The sequence below is a fragment of the Orcinus orca genome, chromosome 1 (genome assembly GCF_937001465.1).
Source record: "Orcinus orca chromosome 1, mOrcOrc1.1, whole genome shotgun sequence".
Classification (NCBI taxonomy): Eukaryota; Metazoa; Chordata; class Mammalia; order Artiodactyla; family Delphinidae; genus Orcinus; species Orcinus orca.
The window spans coordinates 144509398-144527171 of NC_064559.1; the positions used below are offsets into that span (position 1 = coordinate 144509398).

Sequence of the window (17774 nt, forward strand, 5' to 3'; positions counted from 1 at the left end):
CAACCTGACAAATCTTGGCTGCGGAGAAAGATGGTAACTACCTCTAGTCTCTCCAGCATAACTCTCCCAGCTGCATCTTCCCCCCAGACAGTCACAGAAATGGGCCTTCTGAGAGTGCATTTTAAAGGAAAGGAGATGAATAGAATGCCATAACCAGAACTGAACAAATGGCTATTTCCCAGCTCCCACAGATGAGCGATGTGCTCTCTGACGTATCAGCATCTGGAGGCACATTCATGCTACACATCTGTACAGCCAGACACTGCCAGACAAGGTGAACAGAACAGCCCAGTTTATATAACCTCTGAGCCCTCACAACCACCAAAAAAAAATTTTGGTGAGATTTCCAGTTAAGATTTAGAATACTTAGCCAAGTTTCAAAAATATTCCCAAGCACAGCAGTCCACTAGAATTTCCAGGGTAAAAAAGTAAGTGGTAGGGCTTCCCTGGTGGCGCAGTGGTTGAGAGTCCGCCTGCCGATGCAGGGGACACGGGTTCGTGCCCTGGTCCGGGAGGATCCCACATGCCGCGGAGCGGCTTGGCCCGTGAGCCATGGCCACTGAGCCTGCGCGTCCGGAGCCTGTGCTCCGCAACGGGAGAGGCCACAACAGTGAGAGGCCCGCGTACCGCAAAAAAAAAAAAAAAAAAAAGTAAGTGGTTCACTGCCGTTTCTCCTATCCCATAAAATCAGCAGAAATTTTGATTATTCTATAGGTAAATCTTATCCTGCTCTGGGCTACATCCAACAAAAATTACATAGGAACTATTTCAAGTCACTAGAATCATTTGAATCATTCCTGCTTCAAGTTAATGAAAGCAAGGTCAAGTTTTCAGCCCCCTGTCGGGTCAGGCAGTATCTCTCTGTTCTTTGAGCAGTGTTCAACCCTCCAGGGAGCATCCCGCAAGTACTATCAGAACGAACCTCAGCATCTCACTTCTTTGGTTCCTTGTATGGTCCCTTTAAGGACCAGAAACATCAATTCGGAACCCGTTCTTCAGTATTTGACCCACAACTTACCTTCCCATCCTTGTTATTGTTAAATTACTGATTTCATTCTTGGCTCAGATGTGGGTTTCTTAAACTCTTTGTCTCCCATCCTTCTTCTGGAAGTATAACTGGTCCTATCTCCTTCAAACTCCCAGACCCCTGTACCCTTGCCCCGCTTAGCACCACTAATGATAGCACTTACCTCACTGCAGCATCACTGTGGGGCTCCCCTCTACACCAGAAGCCCCATGGCACTGTGTTTTGGTCACTTTGGTGAACTCAGTGCTTAGCATAGGGCCTGACACATGGCAGTTTCTCAATCAGTGTTTTCTGAATGAATGACCCGGCTTCTTGATTATAGCCCTGGATTGCACGTTTGAATTTAGCTTCCAACCACACTTTCTTCCCCACGGTTGGAACGTTTTACTTAAACCCTGGCCTGGACTTCCCTTAGGAGCCCACCGCAGCTGCAGAGCCTTCAGAACAAGATAGTGTGACCGTCTGCTGCTCCCTCCTGGCCACAGCCAGCCTTGTGCCACCCAGCAACTTTTTCTCTATCCCAAATGAGAAATAAATGTATCCTTGGACACAAAGGGACTAGGTAGAAGAACCAAAGCAAATCTATGTCCACTATTTGAAATACAATTCTAAGTAGTCTGTCTGATCTGCCAAAGACCACATACGCAGTTGCGTGCCTACCAAGTGATAGGCACTGTGCTATGCTTTACACACGTCCATTCATTTAATCCTGTCAACTCTTTGAGGAAGAGATCATTATCTCCATTCTACACAGGGGAAGAGTAAGATTCAAAAGTTTATGTAGGGCTTCCCTGGTGGTGCAGTGGTTGGGAGTCCGCCTGCGGATGCAGGGGACGCAGGTTCTTGCCCCAGTCCAGGAGGATCCCACATGCCGCAGGGCGGCTGGGCCCATGGGCCATGGCCGCTGGGCCTGCGCATCCGGAGCCTGTGCTCCGCAGCAGGAGAGGCCACGGCAGTGAGAGGCCCGCGTACCGCAAAAAAAAAAAAAAAAAAAAGTTTATGTAACTAACCAAAGATGACATAGCTAAGTAAACAGTGGGGTTGGGATTCACACCCCGGTTTGCCCAACTTCAACACTAAGGCCAATGCTATTTCCACAATACTGCTAAGCCATACTATGGTGCTCTTAAAAATTGGGCTCTACTAAGTATACCTAATACTCTTGAAACAATGAAAAACATCTTCAGATAGAAGACACCAAGACTAAGAAAAGGGTAAAACTTGGTATGTAAAGAAAAACTAAACAAAGTCCTTCGGTCAAAGGAATTTGATGACACTTAAGATAGACATAGCAATGCAAAATGTTGTAACTAAGGATGAATTGAATTCATGATGGTATAACACATTAATGAATCATAGTAAGATTTAAAATAATTAGGAAAATCAGACTAGACTTCATAAATGAGAATCTCTGATTTTTTTAAACAGCACTGTTTGAACAAAGGGAACACTACACAAGAACCAAGAGTTATTTATAAAATTGTAATAGTTTTTCCCACTCTGCTTTTTCAAGCACACAAACTGTCTCATTACTTGTTGTGAATACCAAATAACCCAGGTCAGAAGTCGGCTAGCACCCAAATAACCGTGCAACACACAATGTTCTCCTACAGTCAGATGACTGAGCAAGATTAATCAGAGAAAGCATTTTCACTTTCAGATAATCTTCGAATACTTACCTACAGCAAGTATTTAACTATTTCCTTGATCAGATGACAGATAATAGTACAGACAAAATTTACATCAGGGGAAAAAATGATGTTTTAGAAAAAGCCAGAGTTTTCATATATAAATCTGGGCTCCTCAGACTAGCTGCAAGTCACCTCTGATACGCCTCCTCTCCCAGCACCCCTCCCCAGCTGGAGGTCTTGATTTATTGCCAGCATTAAAAAAAAAGTTCACTTACGCAAACATTCCAGCCACACTGACCATCTTTTAGTCTCTCAAACTTGCCAGATCTTTCCCATGTCAAAGCCATCATTCCATCTGCTTCAGTCTCCCCAATATATCCCTGGCTCAGATACCTCCACATCCTTCAGTCCCAACCTAAGGGTGTTACCTCCTTGGAGAGCCCTTTCCTGACCACTGGATGTGAAGCCATCTCTCACACCATTTTCTCTTGTGGCACCCATCTCTTTACCCCCAAAGCACCAGCCAACCTTTAGAAAGATACATTCCCGTGTACATTTACTTGCTTAACTCTCTCCTTCACTAACTCCATGAGGATAGGAACCTGAGGATTGTGTTCATCAGTGTTTATCCAAGATCTAGCCTAGTGTCCAGTAGTTAATAGGAACTCAAAAATATTTGCTAAGTAGTGGATATACACGTGTCAAATTCAGGGGAGGTGTTTGGTTTATAGATTTGACTTTAAAAGTCATTAGCATACTGATGGTATCCAAAGCCACAGGCTTACATTACAGAAATGTTCCTGAAATGTGTATAAAATATTTGTTTTTGTAAATTGTGCTCCTCCCCTCTGCTCTAAGCCCACTGGGGACCACTGATGGATCTCACTTCCCCTAGATAGGGAAAGCTGATGCTTCCAGTGGATCTCAGAACAGAGATGACTACGGAGCAGGCCACACATCCTTTCACTGCCCCATCCCTTGATTCTCCGCTGTGCTGGTAGATCAGACTTTACTCACAGGTTAGGTGAGTAAATAGCCAAAGGAAATTACTACGTGGAGGGTGAATGCTCTTAACTATATCGTAAATAAGACTGCCTTTAAAATCCAAGGGAGGGACTTCCCTGGGTGGCACAGTAGTAAAGAATCCACCTGCCAGTGCAGGGGACACAGGTTCGAACCCTGGTCTGGGAAGATCCCACATGCCGTGGAGCAACTAAGCCCATGTACCGCAACTACTGAGCCTGCCTTCTAGAGCTCGCTAGCCACAACTACTGAGCCCGCGTGCCACAACTACGGAAGCCCGTGCGCCTAGAGCCCATGCTCCGCAACAAGAGAAGCCACCGCAATGAGAAGACCGTGCACTACAGGGAAGAGTAGCCCCCGCTCGCTGCAACTAAAGAAAGCCTGGGTGCAGCAACGAAGACCCAATGCAGCCATAAATAAATAAATAAATAAATAAATAAATAAATAAATAAATAAATAAATAATCCAAGGAAAAACCAGAAAAAAAGTTAAAACCCTTCACAGTGCTGTCCTGTTGGTCACGTCCCAGTTTCTAATCTTGCATCCTTGTCTTCATCTAACCTCCAGAATGGGACTCTCCACCCCCGTTTAGGATAACCTTACCCTCTACCCACCAGGAATGTCTTACTCTAGAGTTCATCCTCTAATTCTCCACCTACCCCAGCTCTGAGTAATCTGTAGGATACAGTAACCACTCAACAGAATATTTCCCTAAATCTGAGTTATTCAAACTAGAATATCATCACCGGAGACTACTTTAAGGCAGTTCAAGGTAGGCTTTGGCCTGGACTTCTGGAGTCACGTGACCACTGTCAGAGGCACCTGTGCCTACTTGATTATCCAGTGATTAACTACTGGCTCCGACATTTACACATTCACCTTCCGATGACAAATGTTAAGCCTCAGAGTCAATATAGCCCAAATCTAGACAAAAGAAGACTAATGCTTTTCCCAATGTATACAATCTGCACCTCTGTCTGTCCACAACAGAGAGAGCAACTTGCATTATTGTGCAAAGTAGTAGGAATTCCCTTTGTTCATCCTCTCACTTTCATCCTATGCCCTGAGCTTACCAATGAACAAGAGACATCTAAGAAACAAAAGCCCCTGTAGGTACTCCTTGGCTAAACAACTCTCTAGCTGAAATCATGAAATTAAAATTTTTTAATTTAATTTTTGGATCAAATTTTTGTGACAGGGACTTCTCAGGTGGTGCAGTGGTTAAGGATCTGCCTGCCAATGCAGGGGACATGGGTCCGATCCCTTGTCTGGGAAGATCCCACATGCTGCGGCGCAAACAAGCCCCTGCGCCACAACTACTGAGCCTGCACTCTACAGCCCGCACACCACCACTCCTGAGCCCGTGTGCCACGACTACTGAAGCCCGTGCACCTAGAGCCCGTGCCCCACAACAAAAGAAGCCACTGCAATGAGAAGCCTGCATACTGCAACAAAGAGTAGCCCCCACTCGCCGCAACTAGAGAAAGCTTGCACACAGCAACGAAGAACCAATGCAGCCAAAAATTAATTAATTAATTGATTTTAAAAAATTTTTGTGACAGGTATTTTCCTGCAATCTGTTAAATTATAGTTTAGCTGAATATATAGAATTCTAGGTTAGCATTTGTTAATTTATCTTCTCAGAATTTTCAATAACATTCCAATTCCTTCTGGCATCTATTAGTGCTGATAAGAAGTCCCTATCTATTGGGACTTCCCTGGTGGCGCAGTGCTTAAGAATCCACCTGCCAATGCAGGGAACACAGGTTCGAGCCCTGGTCCGGGAAGATCCCACATGCCACAGAGCAACTAAGCCCATGCACCACAACTACTGAGCCTGCACTCTAGAGCCCGTGAGCCACAATGACTGAGCCTGCGCACTGCAACTACTGAAGCCCGCGTGCCTAGAGCCCATGCTCTGCAACAAGAGAAGCCACTGGAGTGAGAAGCCCACGCACCGCAACGAAGAGTAGCCCCCACTCCCTGCAACCAGAGAAAGCCCGCACACAGCAATGAAGACCCAACGCAGCCATAAATGGATAAATAAATTTATAAAGAAAAAAAAAAGAAGTCCCTATGTATCAGTCTAATTGTCCTTAAGTACTCTGTCTCTTCTCTCTGGAAGACTTTAAGATTTTTCTTTGTCTTTGATCTACAGGTTTCCACAATGTTTCTAGATATAAATTTGGCTTTATTTATCTTGACCCAGACTGATAGTCACCTTTAATCTGAAGACTTATGTCTTTTTTTTCAATTCTAAAAATTGTCAGCCATTTCTTTTCAGATATTGCCTCTTCCCCATTCTGTTCTCTTTGATCATATTAGATAGATGTAGAAACTTTTCAGTCTAATCTCTCTCTCAGATTCAGTATCTCTTCTCTGTATACTGTACTGAGTGATTTTCTCAAATCTATCTTCCAATTTACTGTTATATTCTACTATTCCTAATCTACTATTTAACCTAACTATTGAGTTTTCATTCCAATGCTTATTTCCCAGAAGTTCTTAGTTCTTTTTCTAATCTCTCAGTTCATTTTTCATACTCTCCTGTTGTTCTGTGGGCTTTTTCCTTTTTTCTTCTCCTTAAGAACATTAAATATAGTAAGTATTAGGTCTATTTTAGCTAGTTCTACTACCTTCAGTTCTTGTGGTGTTACTTCTCCTCCTAGTTGCATCTGCTGCCTCCCTCACATGGTGATTCCTTTCCTTGTGTGATTTGCAATTTTTTTATCTTCAGCAGAGTTGTTTCTCTGGGAGTCCCATGTATAATCTCTGGTTATCTCTGGAGAAAAATTTCCATTTGTCTCTACCAGACTTCAGGTTCTATATCAGTATACATATAAATTTTTAATTTGGCATCCCACAAGAATGATAAATCAGGATGCTACCTCCAGATTTCCTGGGCTGGTGAGGCACATTTTTCTAATTCCTATTCTATGGATTGGGCAGTCTTACAAGGCTTCTGCTTCTATTCATTTGTCTCAGTTCCAGATCCCTACCTTACACAGTCTTGAGGCCTCATCTCCTGACTTTGTGTGAGTGTTAAAATTCCAGAAGAATTACACACCTCTACCCTTTATTGTACATACCGTGTGTACGTGTGCACACACACACATGAGCCAGCCTTCTACCCCCGCAACTCCCCAACTATATAATAAACCCTAGGGAGAAAACGCTTTTCCAATCCATTTGTTTAATACCTGGCATAGAGCCTATAACAGGTACTCAACAAATATATGATGGACAAATGAATGGATGGATGGAGAGATGAAAGAATGAATAATACGGATTAATAACAGAATATACAGTCAGATCACCAAGGACAGATTCACCACATCTGCTTAAGAGAAGTCGATATTATTTCTATTTCCAATTTTTTTTAATTTCCTTAAAATAGTGCAGTTTCTATTATGGTAGAGATTTTTCTCTACATTATTACTAAGCTGTCTTTTAATCTTACTCTCAATCTTTTAACAAAGATATCTAATTATATAGAAGTATTCGAGTTTCCCAGAATCTGTGCTTTCACTGCCGAGGGCCCCCACAACCAAAAGAAACTTTTGTTTAGTATGTAGAAGGTACTCAATAAATATATATTTATTGAACTTAATCTTTTTTTTTTAAGATTTAATTTTATTTATTTATTTTTGGTTGTGTTGGGTCTTCGTTGCTGTGCGTGGGCTTTCTCTAGTTGCCACGAGCAGGGGCTACTCTTCATTGCGGTGCACAGGCTTCTCATTGCGGTGGCTTCTCTTGTTGCAGAGCACAGGCTCTAGGTGCACAGGCTTCAGTAGTTGTGACACGTGGGCTCAGTAGTTGTGGCACGTGGGCTCTAGAGTGTAGGCTCAATAGTTGTTGCTCTGTGGCATGTGGGATCTTCCCAGACCAGGGCTCAAACCCATGTCCCCTGCACTGGCAGGCAGATTCTTAACCACTGTGCCACCAGGGAAGTCCACAAGACACAAATTATTATCTTCTCTTCCTATTCCTTTCCACAATCTCCTTGGACAAAAAATATGTGTGAATGCGGGGAGAAGGGTCTATGTATTTCTTACATCATATCCTCCTGCTTCTTGATGTTAATCCTGTTAAGCCTTAAGTGTGTACAAGGTGCCTTCTCTATATGATGGGGACCCCTTCATGATCTGAGCTTTCTGGGCTCAGCTAGTAATGTGTGAAATGGGAAATAAAGTAATTAGCAAACTCTCTATCTCTGCAACACCTGGCTAAGAGGTCAAGAGTTCACCTTCTCCTTCTCTAGGACAATAAACCTCATGGCTCCCCATTAGAGGTCTGCCCTTTGCAATAAAATATGACATAAGAGAGAAATTTTAATGCATCCATTTAACATTTGCAAAAATATTAAGCCAAGAACATTTGTTTGACAGGTTGGTTTTGAGTTTTGGTTTTTAGGTTCCTTCCCTTTCAGCAATCCTACCCTTTCCTTTTACAATTAATTCTTGAGTACATACACTATCCAAAGCAATCAGAAAGAGAGCCTGCACATGAGTATTCAGGGATGCATTTAGCTTGATTCCAAATCTCCTATCTGAATCCCAGTTCTGTGTCTTTCCCTGAATGGTCCATTAGGTCCTCAGACTCAGCAATAACGAAAATTGAATCCATTCACCTTTCCCTAAAACTAGCTTTGCTTCTTGACTTTCTTCTTTTATCAGCAGTTTAAAAAAAGAAGACAAAACAAAACAAAAAAGAAAAAATGAGTTTAGAACAGCAGTTCCCAACCTTTCCTGGTTCACGGCATCCTTAGTGTTTAGTTAATTTTATCACAGTGCCCCTAGGCCAAAAGAAATACTTAATAGTTCCATTCATTAAATAGCTAGGTCCAAACAAATTTGTAAGTTGTATGTACTCACAACTTAATTATATTTGAAAAGTAATACACATAAAATTTTAAATGATATCTTATTTCTTAACCACATTTACTTGATAATGGTATATATGCACACATTGGGCACCACACAACCTCCGCAACCTTGGAACCAAATTGGACACCACTACCCTCACTTACTGCTTCACAATCATTTTCCTGTGGTACTTGCTTTTCATCACAGCAACCACCATAAATCCAGCTTTGCAAAGATACAACAGCACCAAAAGGAATGTATCATTATGATACTGACATTGTGACCTACATCAAGCTAGTAGTTCTTGTGATGTCCAGCAGTCACAGAATAAAATTATGTTTCCCTCAAAATTGTAAAATATCCTGCAACAGTCCCTGTGAATTCACTCTGGTGCCCCAGGGCACCTGAGCCACAGTTTGCGGACTGCAGGTTTAGAGTGATAGTTTGGTACATGCTTTGATAGATCATTGCAGTAATGACTCCCATGAATCATGCCTCCTGTATCCATGCTCTCAAGTCAATATGACTTGCTTTGGCCAATGGGACATTAGTAAATGGGACACAGGCAGAGGCTTGAAAAACATATGTACTTTGGGGTTTTCCCTCTCTTGCTGCTGGAAATATGACATATGCTGCCATATGACACACTCAGGCTATCCCCCGGGGGATAAAAGACCTGGTGGAGAGAGGGCCTAGTCATCCCAGCCATCCCAGACATGTGAGTGAGGCCAACCTAGACCATTCAACTCAAGCCAAGATGACCCAGACTGAAAGTGCTGCCCATTGACCCACGGAATCATAGAACATAGTGAAACTTTTTTGTTTTAAACCATTATGTTTTGCGTGTTTTTTAGGCAGCCAAACTAAATGATAGGATGTTAAAACAATTGCCCTTTATACTTTAGGCAATGGAAAATCAATGAGAATTTCTTAATTAAGTTGAATAGAGTTATTAAATACATGAATGCTTGATCATTCAATTATCCCCTTAAAATTCTTTTAGGAAAAACTCGTGATTTCCAGTCATAGCCTCAGGAACAGATCCTGAAGTTCATAAACATTTCATTGCCAATGAGATTAGAAAATTGACGTCATTTCTTTGAACCACAGTTCCTAAAATTATAAGTGATCATTAATCTATAAGGAAGCCTGATTGTAAAGCAAAATGTGAATTTTAACTCGGTTGTCAAAAAGGTGACTAGAAACCTTGATGCAAAGTATAAGAATAGCCCCTTCAACCAGAGGTCAGACCACTGACTGCTATAACTAACTGGCCAAAACCCAGCTGTAAACTCAGAACCAATGGAAATGGCCTCACAGTGGCAGAAATGTCTGCCACAAGATACTGAGTCTTGCTTCTAATCAGAGCCATTCCCAACCAAATGCTATTTCAGTATAGCAGGGTCTCAACCAGAACACACAGATTCTCAGATGGAACAGCTGTCAGCAGGGAAAGTAAGCCAACCATCTAAAAAACACAGGCATGGCCTTGAAAGTACAACCAGTAGCTGCTCTTTGGGACTACATGTTTCAATGTGCTCAGAGAACATCACCATTCAACAGCACAATAAAACATGTTCTTTATAAGAATGAGACTGCATCATCAAGAAAATATTGAATGCTTGTGGAAATAAATTGAAAGCCCTTCAGTAAGATTTCCATTAAAAATGATGAAGAAAAATAGTATAAATTCTTAAGGTAGTAAACGCTAGTTATCTAGAAACTTCACTTGTGTGGATAATTCCATTCCCCAGGAGCCATTGCGAATGATGATGCTTTTGGCATCTCCATGAATTAGAGGTAACTCTGTGTACCAGCTCACCCCGAGCTTGTTAGTATCTACGGTTTTATTCTCTTGCGTGGGAGAATTCTCCCAACCCTCAACGGCCCCAGGATGGCTGAGGCACTGGCTCTCCTCAGACATCAACACTGCTTCCTGGGAAGAAGACCACGTGGGGCACTGGAGGAAGAGGATGACCATCGCCTCATTTGGGCCCACAGGTGAGCTCCTTTCTGACCAGGTGAGGCTCTGCAGAAAAGAGAGAGGGATGGAGTCAGTAGCCACAGATCACAAGGGGGCCGGGTCCTGTGCAAGAATCCATGTAAAGAGGTGTCCAGCAGAGAAAAGCTGACCCAATTCCAGGTGTACTGCCTGTGGCCAAGACCCTGCTCTCCCCACCAAGGGAACAGACAAAAGAAGGGAAAGCACACACCAGCCACCATGAGCACAGGAAACACAGCAGTGAAAACAGCCTATACAGAAGCAAACATGTATTTAACCCATTTTGTGTAGTTACAGAAGCTTTAGAAAATATGGATGAGGAAAGAAAGAGGAAAAGAACAGACTACGTACATATATAATAAGTGTGTTTGTATGCAGAATGCTATATTAGAATCTTTTCTTCATGTATCAATATACGCTTCAATGAATTGTTTTGAATTGCTGCATCATATCCAATTTTGTTGACACATCTTTTTAATCAATCCCATGTTTTTGAATATCCAAATTCTATTTTGCCGTTCTTGTTATTTCTTGGGGGTGTCAGGAAGCCCCAGTTCAAGGCTAACTGAGCAATAGAGAGGAGACTGACAAGTAGAAATCAAAACATCAGCCTTATTTTTGATAAAAGTTGGATAGAGGACATGGATCAGGTATGCAGCCCACTGAGATTCCTAACGCGGTAGCTGGAATTAAACAGAATTTCCCAAACATGCACAGACATAGCTGGGAAACCACAGGGCTCCCCAGTGGAGGGAGGCCTTTCCCATGAAAGCTCCACCTGCAGGAAGCTGATGAGAGCGCATGCTCTCCACAGGCAGACATCCCAAATCGCCTAAAAGTAGTCAACGCTACTATCCAATTGCAGAAAAAGACGATATAGATTTACATACTACTGTCCAATTGCAGAGAAAGACGATATACACCCCCAACAGTGATGGATCAAAGTGCTCTTTCTTCACATCCTTTTCTACTGTGACAGGTTCAAATGGTATCTCACTGTTGTTCGGTTTGCATTTCTCCATATGCAAATTTTTCTATATGTATATTGGCCATTTTTATTTCTTCTTTACTGACTGCTTTGATATGCCCTTTGCCCATTTTTCTAGTGAGATCTTCGTATTCTTATTCATTTATAAGATGCAAAAGTATTTAAGCAAGTCACTCTTCTTAATCTTAGAATTGTGATGCATGGGGTAGCAGTTAGAATCATAAGCCTGGCAAAGCATGACACTGATGTTGAGCGTGATCGTTTCCATATTTATTAAAACTTTTACTTATGCCAAAACAAGAACCTATTTGAAGAAGAGATGGGTTTTTGGAAAAGGTCAAGGTCTATTGCCCACAGAAGTGCTTAGATTTAATATCTTCTGATATTAAGTCCATGCACTGACATTTTTATTCCAAATTTTAAGATACTTGATTATTGATCCAGAAATTTCTAATATAAAAAAATCCTTATGGATGTACCTTATTTCATTGCATATTCAATACATGGAAATTTGAAATTCTGGAGAAAAATGTAACTACTTGTTCTCTTTATTAAAAGTGTCATTAGAAACTTCAGGTGTAAACTACTGACTGAGGCAAGGTGCGCCGTCAAAATGATTGAACTCATACAGACGTTATAGAAGAAACTGATAGTTCCAGGATGTTGATCCATAACTTGCCAAGCATAGCTACTTTATATTTTTAGGTATTACCATTGACCACTGACAAACAGAATACTCTTCAAAGAACTTTTATGGATTATTCAATAATATTTTTATAAAAGGTCTTAAAGCAATGGATATTGGACAACTGCTAGTAAACAATGCTTTCACAGAAATGTCTTTAGCTATTCTTTCTATTAAGAGAATAACCAAATCACTAAATTTTGGAATTCTAGAATCCCTGCTATTATGCTTTGTCCCAAAATCTTCCCTCCATCATCCTTATATTTCTCCATAAAGTATAAAAATGCCTGTTAGAGCCTTTATCATTCATCACCATTCATTAATTCAACAGACATTTTTAAGAACCTGCTAACAAACATTCTTAAGAACTTAGCTATATTTGGAGCTAAGGATAAAGACAAGTGAAACAGTTTCTACCCTCAAGGAAAACGTGATCTATAGTTTACATAATGGGGGAGATAGGCAAGTGACAGAAAAAGAGAATTCACTGTGATATAATCAAGCACTGACTGCTGAGACAGCCCAGTGGAGCAGCTACTAATCACGTCTGAGGGAATCAGAGGAGGCTTCCAGGAGGAAGTGATGAGTCACTGAGTCCTGGAGAATGAGCACATTCTATGCAGGGGAAGAAACCGAGGGTAATACAGGGGGCTGGTATAAAGGCACAGAGGCAGGATGGGTCACAACGTGGAGAATTACTATAAGGAGTTCGGTTTAGCTGCAGCATAGAGTTGGGGTAGGGACAGACGACGGTGAGAGACTGTACTACAGAAGGAATATTCCATCTTTACCTCTCAATGGATGCTGACAAAAATTGATGACGAAAAGAGTATTCATACCCTCCTCCTCCATTTCACAGTTAAAGAAACAAACCCAGTGTGATTAAGTGACTTGCCCAAGGTCATACATTTCTCAAATTACTAAGATAAAATTCCAATTTAGAAATTCTGATTCCAGAGCTTAGACTCATCTGCTAGTCATGAATGAATTTTATGCTATGCTAAGTAATTAAAATTTGACCTTGAGAAGGTCATGGGAGGCCAAGGATTTTAGGCAGGAGAATGACATGGTCAGTTGTACCTTTTAAAAGGAAGGCCCAGGTTACTGAGGGGAATAAACGGGGCTACATGTGATATGGAACTACTACATACAGTTCTGCATGTTGTATCCTCTACAGCCTAGGGAGGGCCATGAAATGTGCTCTGGGAATGGCACCCCGGAGTGGTGTAGTGCTCCACCTACATGGCCAGATTTAGTGTAATTGCAAGTAAGGAGGCTAACAAAGAAGTACTTCAGACATGAAACATAGGAAGGGTTGCGCTAAAGAAGGGCAATAGCAGAGAAAGGAAGGGGTCATAATGCAGAAATAATGATGTAAAATCAACAGGAGCTGGTGGCTGGTTGGATGAAAATGGTGATACAGAGAGAGCAGTCAAAGAGAGAATGATTTTATTTTGTGTAGGTCTGGCTAAGTCGGAACCACATTTTAGAATCGCCTTCCCTATTTGGTTTGGGGTTAGATTTGGGTCTAGGTTAGAAACGTGCACAAGATTTGGGAAGTGAAAGGAAGCAACAGCCCTTATGCTCTGAAGACAGCCAGGGTTAGAGGTAAGATGAGGCAGACACAGAGAAATGGCAGATGCCAGACTGTCCTCGCCCTCCTTCTCCACTCTGCAGCCTCTTCCACTTCCAGGACCAGCAGCTCTACCCGTCTGCCTGCCCCACTGACCAACAGCAACCAGTGACCAGAGGCTGGAATGCAAATTCACAGAGGCAGTTGCTAGGACCAGGTCACAGCCTTGCACAGACCTCTACACCTGCCCCCTTAGGGGTCCCTCTCAGCAGACCCTCCTCAAGCTCTGACTTGCCCACTGTGCCAGCGCTTCAGGAGGACTACTTAGTGACTTCCCTGATTCACCAACTCTCCTTTTTCTGGACCCCTCTTTCTCCAGGTTCAGTTCCTGATCCCAGCAGGTTCTGTTGCAGCCATTTGAAAAAATGAATCTAAAATTCATATAGATCTGCAAAAGATGTGTAATAGTCAAAACAGCTTTGAAAAAGAACAAAATTGGAGGACTTACACCAGCTGATTTCAACACTTATTATAAGAGAATCTATATACAGAGCTGTAAAGATGGACACCCAAATTTTACAGGGGCAAAACATTTGGTAAAATTGTTGTCTGAGATGACTTGGAAAGCAGGCCACATGCCTAGTGAGGCCGTAGCTCTGGGCAAAGTGATTGGCAAGAGAATAACTGGGCTCACTTTCTTTGTACTGCAGCAAAGCATTATAAGAAATGAGCTCAGGAAATAAGTGGTCAGTTTGCAAGCAGAAATTGAGGGTCCAGAAACTGGACGCCTGACTAGAAAAGCTGTATGGTAGCTGTTAGACCCCGAACACAAAAGCCTATTAAAATCCAGCTTTCCTGCTGCCATTGGGCTAACCAAAGTTACTTGTGGTGAGGTTTGAGGGTGATGGCCCTGACTGAAGGGGTATGACAGCATCTCCCACTGTCCCTGACACCATTGTGAGGCCTCTGTTCACTAAACATCATGAGAGGAAACACAGTCCTGATGCAAAGAAATCTGGATCAGAGAAAACATATTCCAGGGCCACACCAGTCCTCCAGGAACTGCAGGTAGTGAGGCTGCCTCAGCCTCCCAAAATGCCCGAGCAACAAGATGGACGGGAGAAGGGCCTTGCCTTCATTCTGGATATGTTTGTATCTGGATAAACTCCATGCCTAAAGGATGTGCTGAAAATCCAAGCTCCAGAAATATGTGGAATGTTTCTTGGAACTGGGCCGCTAACAACTTTCAACTGTGCAAACAAAAGCATTGTAAATCAGGCTTTTCTAAGAAAAAGGTGCTCAAACATTCAGTAAGTTTGGTTACTAGTATTCTTAGCAGGATTTTCTGTTCTTTCATTCTCAGTCACTTTATTACAAGTTAATCTTTTTAAATCCTACTTTGGATCATTCAAGCTTCTCAGAAGTACTTTGGATTATTAGAATTACAGACTTCATTTTGAAATTGCTTTTCATAGGCTCAAAAAATCTTATTATAGTAGTGCCTTCTTTCATCCTGCTTTTTAAATCCAAGGGTTACTGGTGTATGCTATTATAAGAATTATGTCAGTTTTACTGAATTTTTTTCCCATATCAGTTTTGGTTTCATTACCTTATTTGCTTCAGGGAGTTTAATAATACAATTAGCTAGATTCTTGGGATATTACTGTCTTTATTCTACCTCATTTTATAGCTTTTGGGTTTTTTTTGGAAATCTGAGAACTTTCAGATAGGTTTTGTGAATTTTTTTTTTTTTTTTTGCGGTACGCGTGCCTCTCACTGTTGTGGCCTCTCCCATTGCGGAGCACAGGCTCCCTACGCGCAGGCTCAGCGGCCATGGCTCACCGGCCCAGCCGCTCCGCGGCACGTGGGACCCTCCCGGACCGGGGCACGAACCCGTGTCCCCTGCATCGGCAGGCGGACTCTCAACCACTGCGCCACCAGGGAAGCCCTTGTGAATATTTTTTTCACAGCCATATTTTTTTACAGAGTGACTTATTTAGATGTGGATGATATTTGTTCAGTATGTCAAGCTGAATTTCAGAAAATTATTCTTCCCATCAGTCAGCATGTTTTTCTGAAGAATGCATTCATTGCCTTATGGTTTTACAGAGGGAATATATGTCCACTGTGCAGAACTGTGATTTCAGACCTTAGAAACAGATGGAAAGATGGGGCTGCCTCATCGTACCTTCAAATACAATTAAGTCCTATGGACTATTAAAACCACAAAAAACTAATTTCATTTGGTTACAATGACTATTAGTAGATCCATTCAGATGGATTTCAGTACTAAAAATTAAGAAAAATGTTTCCAAACACTTTTAGAATACCAGAACAAGATTTAAGCATGTTTTAATTCTTTTAATTTAAATGAGTGAAAGAACACTGTTTTTGAAAATATAATAGTCAACCTAATGTGTATGTCAACAATATTTCTTCAATCCTAATTACTTGACATATGATTGCGATGTAAAATTGTAAATGCGTTTTCTTGTTAATTTTACCAAAAACAGCAACTGGATAACTAACTATAACTAGTTGTTTTAGAGGAATTTGGGTATTCTTTTTTGACGTTGTTTCAGAATAAAGAATATTTTTCATAATATTTTAAGATATATCTTTATCCAAAATCTCACAAATTTTTTAATTTTCATAAAATTTGTGTTTTTAAATGAAAGTTCCATATGCTATATTTTATCTGCAACCATTAGATTTTCTAAGTGCATATTAATTTACTGAGGATGATGTATTTTAATATTGTATTACTCTTTGTAATATGATTAATAATCAATAAGAATTAATCATTTAAATTATTCCAAAACCTCAGTGTTGTTACAAAGTTACATTAATGGTGTGGCCGCCACCCAAACCTATTGTCCTCAAGGTAAACACCATTAAACTGAAAAAGAAGGGCATGGGGGCAAAGAAGCAAATAAATAAGACTTGAGAACAACATCTAGGCAAAACTTTGAATATATTTACTGGCACGTGGAACTGACTAGAAGTTAACAGATCAAAAACCTTCTAAATTTCTGGGTGAATTGTACTGCCAAATAAACATTATCTCAACCTGAAAAAGCCTGTGGCTATTTGAACATTAAAACCATCTCAGGACCTCATGCTTGCACAAGCAGAAAGCAGGCTGTGAAAGTTGTACAGCCCTCATGAAGAATAAACTCCCCAATGTCCTCTTCAGGCGCAGACATGGAATATAGGACATGGAAGACCCACCCAGAGGATGGACCAAGTGGACAAGGGAGTTCCAAGAGGAGAGCAGAATCAGAGTCTAAACAAGGACCTTCCCCACCCACAGGGCAGGAGACCTTCCTGAACCTGCTCAGGAGGATATCATGTGTACCAGCAACTAATAACTGTCTTCCATTCTTTTGTTTTCCAAGAGAGATTTTATTGTAGTCATCCCTTCTCTGATCCACCGTATATTGAGTGGGAGAAGGGATGAACAACTTATCTTTTTATTCACAGATCTCCACAAGGAGCCCCATCCAGACACCCCAGACATCATCTGAAGATCCTAAACTTTGTACTGCTACATTGACTTCATGTGTCTTGGAGTTGCCTCCTGTGGAAAAAGAAGGTGTTCTACAAAAGGAAGAAAGAAGAGAATAGGAAATTTGTGACCAGAAGGAAAGACTGTGGAGGATACTGGTTAGTAAGTCACCAAAAACTACTTCCTTTTTCTCCTGGGCACACTGCTAGATTACGCTTCCCAGTCTCCCTTATGGCTAGACATGGCCCTGTGTCAGTTCTGACCAATGAAACGTGACATCCGTTTCTTCCAGGCCTGGTCCATTTAGCTCTTGATTCATGACCCTACATGGCCTTTCCCTTCCAGCTGGCTAGACTGGAGATGACTAGGACAACCCTGAGAGTCATGATGTGAAGATGAAGCAGCCACGGGATAGAGGAAACCTGTCTCCCTGAAACATGTGGAGAAAGGCCATCCTCCAGGAGTGACTGTA

The 17774-nt window shown here is 41.6% G+C and overlaps 1 pseudogene; it reads left to right on the top strand.

Moving 5' to 3' along the window:
- The first annotated feature begins 15009 nt into the window (after positions 1-15009).
- LOC101287752 (E3 ubiquitin-protein ligase RNFT1-like) lies at positions 15010-15536 on the top strand (annotated as a pseudogene).
- The last annotated feature ends 2238 nt before the right edge of the window (positions 15537-17774 follow it).